This window comes from Carettochelys insculpta, chromosome 1, assembly GCF_033958435.1.
Source record: "Carettochelys insculpta isolate YL-2023 chromosome 1, ASM3395843v1, whole genome shotgun sequence".
NCBI classification, from domain to species: Eukaryota; Metazoa; Chordata; order Testudines; family Carettochelyidae; genus Carettochelys; species Carettochelys insculpta.
This window is the reverse complement of record NC_134137.1, coordinates 220,320,858-220,327,500: the sequence shown is the minus strand read 5'-3', so window position 1 is coordinate 220,327,500 and position 6,643 is coordinate 220,320,858.

Genomic DNA, 6,643 nt, shown 5'->3' with positions numbered 1-6,643 from the left:
CAGGCTACACCTGCTTTGCACTTCACAAAGGTATGACTCATGATAGCCCTTCTAAAGGAGATGGAAAATCTGACCCAAGGGATTAGAGTCCCTCAGTAAATCTGAGGCAGAACCAGTACAGGTTGAACCTCTCTAGTCCAGAACTCTCTCGTCCAGCAACATCGATAATCTGCAATGATTTTAGTTAGCTGGACGATCATTTATCCTGGGTGTGGCCAAGTTTTCTGTCCTCCAATAAAGTTTGTTACAGCTACCAGTCCTGGCTCTCAGTGTTCTGTGTTGTTATTTAGCTGTAATTTACCCCTGAATGAACAAGAAGAAGTCTTGTGGCACCTTATAGGCTAACATATATTTTGGAGCATAGGCTTTCGTGGGCAAAGACCCACTTCATCAGATGCATGGAGGGCGGGGTTCAGAGGAGTGTATTAAGAATGGGGCCCAGTAAGAGGGAAAGCCAGAGCTGACAAGTTCTAGTCAGCAAGGTGGAAATGGCCCGTTATCAATAGTACTTATCAAAAGAGGAAAAAACAAGTGAGATCAAACAGGGGGATGTGAGCCTTTGTCAGAGTCTAATGGGGAGATATTAACACCCAGGGCAGAGAAGCTGTTTTTGTAAGATGTGAGCCACTCCCAGGCTCTGTTTAATCCTTGGTTAATGGAGTCAAATTTGCAAATAAATTGCAGCTCAGAGATTCCTCTCTCCATTTGATTTTTGAAATTTCTTTGTTTCAGGACTGCCATCCTTAAATCTGCTACTGAGTGTCCAGGGAGATTGAAGCGTTCCCCCACTGGCTTCTGTACGTTACCATTCCTGATGTCTGATTTATGTCCATCTATTCTTTTACATTGAGTCTGTCATTTGGCCAATGTAAATTGCAGTGGGGCATTGCTGGCAAATGATGGCATATATTATATTAGTGGATGTGCAGGTAAATAAAGGAGCCCCTGATGGTATGGTTGATGTTAGGTCCTGTGATGATGTCACTGGTGTAGATATGTGACCAGAGTTGGCAGTGCGGACCGTCGCAGGGGCTGGTTCCAGGCCTAGAGACACTGGTTTGTGATTTGTAGTGGCTGGTGAGGATTTGTTTAAGGTTGGCAGGCTGTCTGTAGGCAAGGACAGGCCTGCCTCCCAAGGTCTGTGAGAGTGAAAGATCATCGTTCAGGATGGGTTGCAGATCACTGATGATGCTCTGGAGAGGCCTTAGGTGGGAGCTGTATGTGACGGCCAGTGGTGTTCTCTTGTTTTCCTTGCGAGGCCTGTCTTGTAGTAGGTGGCTTCTGGGTACCCATCTGGCTCTGTCAATCTGTTTCCTCACTTCTTTAAGTGGGTATTGTAGTTTGAGGAAAGCTCGGTAAAGGTCTTGTAGATGTTTGTCTCACAAGGAAAACAAGAGAACACCTTAAACAGAGACTGGGAGTGGCTCACAGCTTACAAAAACAGCTTCTCTGCACTGGATGTTAATACCCCCCATTCGACTCTGACAATGGCTCATATCTCCTGTCTGATCTGACTTGTTTTCTCCTCTTTTGGGCCATTTCCACCTTGCTGAATAGACCTGGTAAGCTCTGGCCCTCCCTTTTACTGGACCGCACTCTTTAAATACCCCTCTGAAACCACCACCCCCACACTCAGGCATCTGATGAAGCAGGTCTTTGCCCATGAATGCTTATGCTCCAGAATATCTGTTTGTCTAAAACGTGCCACAAGACTTCTTGTTGTTCTCGAAGCTACCGACTAACATGGCCACCTCTCTGATACTTACCCCTGAATGTCTTCTAAGATCCCAGTAAGCAGTGGAAGTGTTGGTAATATGCTAAACAATATTGACCTCCCATGGTCCAGCAAATTCTCTCATCCAGTCCCAGTCAGGTCCCAAGGGTGCTGGACTAGAGATGTTCAATCTATAATCGAATCCCTGGGCGCTTTCAGAACACATGCTGCTCGTGTAGACGGGGGCCTTTCAAAGGGACTCCCTGATTTTGAAAGCCCCTTCTGCAAAAACAAATGGTAATGAGGAGCTTTTGAAATCGAAAGGCCCCTGGCTACATGAGCAGCTTGCGTTCCAAAAGCAGCATTTTAGAATCGTGCGCAGCTGCTATTATGATAACGAAGCACTGCATATTCATGGCAGAGCCTCATTAGCATCTGCTGAAAATCCCTCATTACCATGCCCCTTTTGAAAGGAGGGGGCTAGAGTGGTCGCAGCCTCAGTGACATGTTAGCACCACCACTGAGGTCAGTGGGGATATTTGTGTGGCACATGAGAAGAGAATAGGTCCTTGGATCATAATAACTTAATTATTTAATTCTGTTCTATGTAGGTGTGGATTCCATACTCACCAATCTAGTAGCTGAGTACCTCAAGCAACCTCAAATTTTCCTGTGCTTTAATAATATATCTGAATGACATTGGTTATTTGGTCTCTAGACTGTATGTCATAATGAACCACGCAATTGACTATACAGTCTATCATCAAGGCATCATTAAGTGTCCAGATGGCTACTTCCACCATACTGTATTCTACTATTTAATTCCACTGCACCTGAAATGCTCTTTCTCCAAATTATTTTCTCTGTCACTAAAACCATTTTTGTTGGGGGATTATCAATAAATATCAACATAATTTTGAGCAAAACAAAAAATGATCATTTTCATCGAATTTTTTCCAGGGAAAAATCATTTCTTATTCACTCTGCTTAATATGCTGGATTCAGTAAATGCATGATACTTAATCCCCACTTGAATTCAGGGGACTGGATTAGAAGACCTTGTGAGAGTCCTTCCAGTACTATGTTTTATGATTCCATTATTCTAATCACAAGCACCAATGCTCTGTATTGCCATCATTGTCAGTTCATTTCAATGTCTTCGCTGCTGGATAGATTATTTCCTTTCTGTGTCACATCAAAATTGGATCATGTATAATTCAAACTTCTGCATAAAAAAATGATGAGTGTGTGTTATCCACATGATGGCTGAGTAATTGGTGTCCACCAGCAAGGGTGCATCGACACTTGCATTCCTCTTTCGAAAGAGGTATGCAAATGAGGAAAATGCAAATGCAAATAAGGTGCATATTTTCATATTTGACACTCCATTTGCATATCCTTATTTCAAAATAGCTTCTTTTGAAAGATGCTATTTCAAGACAAGAATATGTGAATGAGGTGTCAGATAGGCAAATTTGTGCCTCATTTGCATTTTTGATTTGCCTCATTTGCATACCTCTTTCGAAAGAGGAATGCACGTGTAGAAACAGCCCCATTGTCTTCAATAGGGCAGGACCAAGCTTTAATATGGCCTTCTTCGTTAATTGGTTCCTTGTTCATTTAGGCTGTGTCTACACTAGCCCAAAACTTCGAAATGGCCATGCTGAACATGCTGAACTAACAGCAGATAGGAATAAGGGGATTTCGAAGTTGGTGGGGTCCTTTCGAAAAGGAGCCCCATCTGGATGAGCCGCGCGGCTGCAAGCCACGTCAATTTCGAAGTGCCGCGGCTGCCGGCATTCTAATGAGGCGCTGAATATGTATTTCAGCGCTTTATTAGTAAACTTTGAAATGGCCATTTGCATGGCCATTTCGAAGTTTTGGGCTAGTGTAGACACAGCCTTAAGGATTCTGTGCCAGGCATTCAACAGTTGTAACTCAGCATAGCTCCACTGAAGTTAATATGCCTACAGTAATTTACCTCCAGCTAATATTTTGTCTCTTTTATGTATTCATTCATTCCTATTCTCTCTCTCTCTCTCTCTCTCTCTCTCTCTCTCTCTCTCTCTCGCTCCGGTCTTCTTGCTTTCCCTCAAGTCTCAGCTCTCTTCCTTCAGTCCTGCAGGTCTACTACAGATGTCCACATCAACTGAGTTTCTCCTTTTTGTCATTTCTTGTGCACTGATCCATTGTATTTTGTGGCTCCATTATTCATTGTCAAGTTCATAACAGGTCAAACAATTACCATCAAATAATAGCAACTGAGGACTTTAATCAATTTTTCCTTCCTTCCTTTATTTGACACCTCCAATCACATTTTATCTCACTGATACTGTAAACCCTTTTGATGGAGAATTCCACCTCTTCTTCCCTTTGTACACAGATCAGTGCTGACATTCCATTTGTACCATAGACTCATAGAACACTAGAACTGGAAGGGACCTCAAGAGGTCATTGAGTCCAGTTCCCTGCCCTCTTGGCCAGACCAAACACCATCTCTAGACCATCCCCAATAGGTGTCTAATATGCTCTTAAATAACTCTAGCGATGGAGATTCCACAACCTCCTTAGGTAACAGTTAGGAAGTTTTTCCTAATGTCTAATCTAAACCTCCCTCGCTTCAGTTTAAGTCCATCGCTCCTTGTCCTATCCTCAGAGGCCAAGGAGAACACTTTCTCCCAAGCTACACTCCACTTTCAAATTCTCAACCAGTTCCTCCCCATTTGTTAAAATGAAATCTAGAACTGCTTCCCCCCCAGTAGCTTTTTCCATCTTCTGAAATCCATGCAGTCCAAGCACTTTCTGAATAGTCTGTGTCTTGCTGTGTTAGTTTCCCAACATATGTCTGGATAGCTGAAGACCCCCATCACCACCAAGTCCTGTGTTTTGGATAATTTTGTTAATTGTTTAGAGAAAGTCTCATCCACCTCTTCTACCTGGCTGGGTGGTCTGTAACAGACCCCTATCATGACATCACCCTTGTTTTTTAACCCCTTTTAACCTAACCCAGAGATTCTCCACTCGTCTATCTCCTGCATCCACCTCCACCTCAGTTCAGGTGTGCTCATATTTGATATATAAGGCAACACCTCCTCCCTGTTTACCCTTCCTATCCCTCCTAAGTAAGCTGTATCCTTCTATGCCAATATTCCAGTCATATGTATTATTCACGAAGTCTCTGTGATACCAGTTATGTTGTAGTTGTGTTTGTTTATTAGGATTTCACATTCTTCCTGCTTATTACCAATACTTCTTGCATTTGTATATCGGCATCTAAGATACTCATATGCTTTTGCCTTCCAGTTCTGCCTAATCCCTCTTTTTTCTCTGCTATTGTAGCCCATGATCCATCCCCTTTCCAACCCAACTCCCAGGTCTCCAGGTTTGTTTACTTACCTGTGGGTTTTGGTCACCTGTCCCTGTCAAACCTAGTTTAAAGCCCTCCTCACTAAGTTAGCCAGTGTTGATCCAATACCTCCTATATGTATAAAAGGTGAATTCCATCCCTACTTAGCAGTCTTTTTTGGAACAGCATCCCATGATCGAGGACGTCAAAACACTCCTGGCAACATCATCCTTGCAGCCAGGCATTCACCTCCAGAATGCACCTGTCTCTGCCTGGGCCCCTACTATCCCATCTGGTTTGCTATTCCTTACTGCTGTAGGTCCTACTTCTCATCAGTTAAACTCTGATTTAGCAAAGGGCTTATGTACGTGCTTATCTTTAAGATATGCTTAAATCCATCCCTACTGAGCAAAATACTTACACAATTCCTTAAAGTTAAGCATGTGATCATGTCACTTTGCAGTCAATAGAATATCAGCATGAATCCTTCTGGTTCATCTTCCTTGTTTGCCATACTCCTGGCATTGAAACATATTAGCAATAATATTCGTACGACACCTTTTGTTACAGACCATCTTTCTTAATACTATTTATAGAATTTTGTATTCGGTCTGCTCAGCTCAACAAAAGCTCTCTCCCTGAATGGGACATAAACACACCAGGCACTTTTAAAAATCATTCCTTTTGGCATCCAGTTTTAGGCATTCAGCTATGAAAAATTAGACCCAGAAAAAGTTGATTTGGAAGGCAACCCAAATGGCCATCTAAACTATCCCTTCTACAGCAGATGAGTGTCAGATCTTAGACTCAAAAATCTCCAGTGATGGTGATTCCATAATTTCCCTTGACGGATTGTCAAGTGAATTCATAGGACGATAATACTCACTAATGATATAGCCTTCTATATGTTCAAAGCACGGCATTGGCATTAATATGGATTTTCTCCATACCAGAGTGATCTATTCAGTGGTTTTGCAGTCTGCTGCCAAACGTCTGTAAAAAGAAGTCTCAGATATCTGTCTAATCTGTCATAATCTGAACAATTTGGAACAGTCAAAGTGCTCATTGCAAGTTGCTTTCTCAGTCTTTTCCCATTCCTTTTTTTCATCCTATTTTATGTTTCTTTCTTCTATTTCTTACCCTTATCTCCTTGTGTGGGTTCTTTCTTTCTTTCTTTTAAAATAGAAAAAGCACGTTCAGAGTAACATTTGCCTATGTGTCTCCTCTAAAATGCCAGAGGTCTGGAAGCTAATTTACACCCTGTTGATAGACCTACTGACAACAGAATAAATTTTGACCCTTGGTTAGCCAGGTGTAAAAAAAAATCTGTGACAATTAGAGATGGACCTGAACCAATATACTAGATCTCAGCACCCATGAACTTTAGAAGGAAGTTCAGACACAGAGTAGGTCCATAACTGGCTCTCTCTTCTTTCAAGATTTGTTGAAGTTAAGAACTTATTCTGCAGCTTGGGCTAATTTTTGTAGTGCACATGCCATTTATCCTCAAAGCATTGAGCTTTTCTTAATACCATTTGCTGGAGTAAGCTGAAACGAGCAAGGAAGATGATTTCACAGAGATA